This window comes from Galeopterus variegatus, unplaced genomic scaffold, assembly GCF_000696425.1.
Source record: "Galeopterus variegatus unplaced genomic scaffold, G_variegatus-3.0.2 Scaffold18089, whole genome shotgun sequence".
Taxonomy (NCBI): Eukaryota; Metazoa; Chordata; class Mammalia; order Dermoptera; family Cynocephalidae; genus Galeopterus; species Galeopterus variegatus.
Window position 1 is genome coordinate 6702 of NW_007744200.1, and position 1170 is coordinate 7871.

At 44.1% G+C, this 1170-nt stretch overlaps 1 pseudogene; it reads left to right on the plus strand.

Annotated features, from left to right (window-relative positions):
* The first annotated feature begins 6 nt into the window (after positions 1–6).
* LOC103582835 overlaps positions 7–1170 on the plus strand; it is a 5410-nt pseudogene continuing 4246 nt past the window's right edge.

Consider the following 1170-nt stretch of genomic DNA (forward strand, 5'->3'; position numbering starts at 1 on the left):
GTCATATCCTTGGCTTCTGTCTCCATGGCTTTCCTTTTCTCACTTTTTCTACCCATGCCTAAGAAGAGCATGTTTTTTCATGCAAAACTCAATTTATAAACCTCTCAAAAGGCATCAGGAAAGGATGCTGTCTTAAAGGAACCTCATAAGGACCACAAAACAGTCCACCAAGAATTATTCACCACTTCGGGGAATCTGGGTGGTGGCCAGTAGAGCAGGCTAAAGCCAAAACAGGTGGCTTTGAGAGTTTTTATGCAGTGGTTTCGAGATTTGAAGAAATGCTACTCCTCAAAGAATCTTTTTACTGGTCCCTGTGGTGGGCTCTTTCCACAGCAGGTTTTAATCAAGTTTTGAACTGTGTTCAAATCCTGTGGGATTACAAGGCACTGTCCCAAAGTTCCGCAATATATAATGGAGCAGTAGAAGCCCTTGCAACCTTTGGGGGTAGGTATATAAGGCTTTATCTTATCAATGTGAAGAAAATGTGCTACTCTGTGTTCCTAAGATACTCCACTGCAGAAAATTAGGCCTGTTTGAAAGTAACTCTAATTGATGCATTTCAGTGCTATAGACCCCTGCGAAAAGTAAGATACTAAGAAGAACTGTTTTTTTCAAGACCTAAACTAGGACAAGTATACAANCTGGATGCCTAGCATGTGCCAGGCATTGTCCTAACATGCATTCACGTGTGTAATCCTCACATACATATCGTCATCCCCATGTTACGCATGAAGGACCTGAGATACAAAGAGGCCCAACAACTTGCCAAAGGTCACATGCTTGTAAGTAGCAGAGAAGGCTTTAGACCTGACTGTTTGACCCCAGAGTGCACGTCCTTCACTGCCATGCCACAATGTCTTGCCAGCACTGTAATGAGATGAGGCAGACTAAGGAGGAGAGGAGCTGGAGAGGGGCAGGAAGGCTCAGAAAGGAAGTGGCCAAGGACCGAGTGAGCGAGCTTTCTCCTGGAGCCTCTGACTACCTTTCTGAAGGGTGCCCTCATCCTCCCTTCCATCGGTCGACCTTGAGGCTTATCATTCTGAACAAAAATTCTCACTTTCCAGTATCAGCAACATAACGGGGAAAAAATGTAATGGAGGCTAAAATACCACCTTACCTCTAAGTGTTGTGTTTTAATTTTATCCATGTCGCGATCTTGTTTGGATGTCA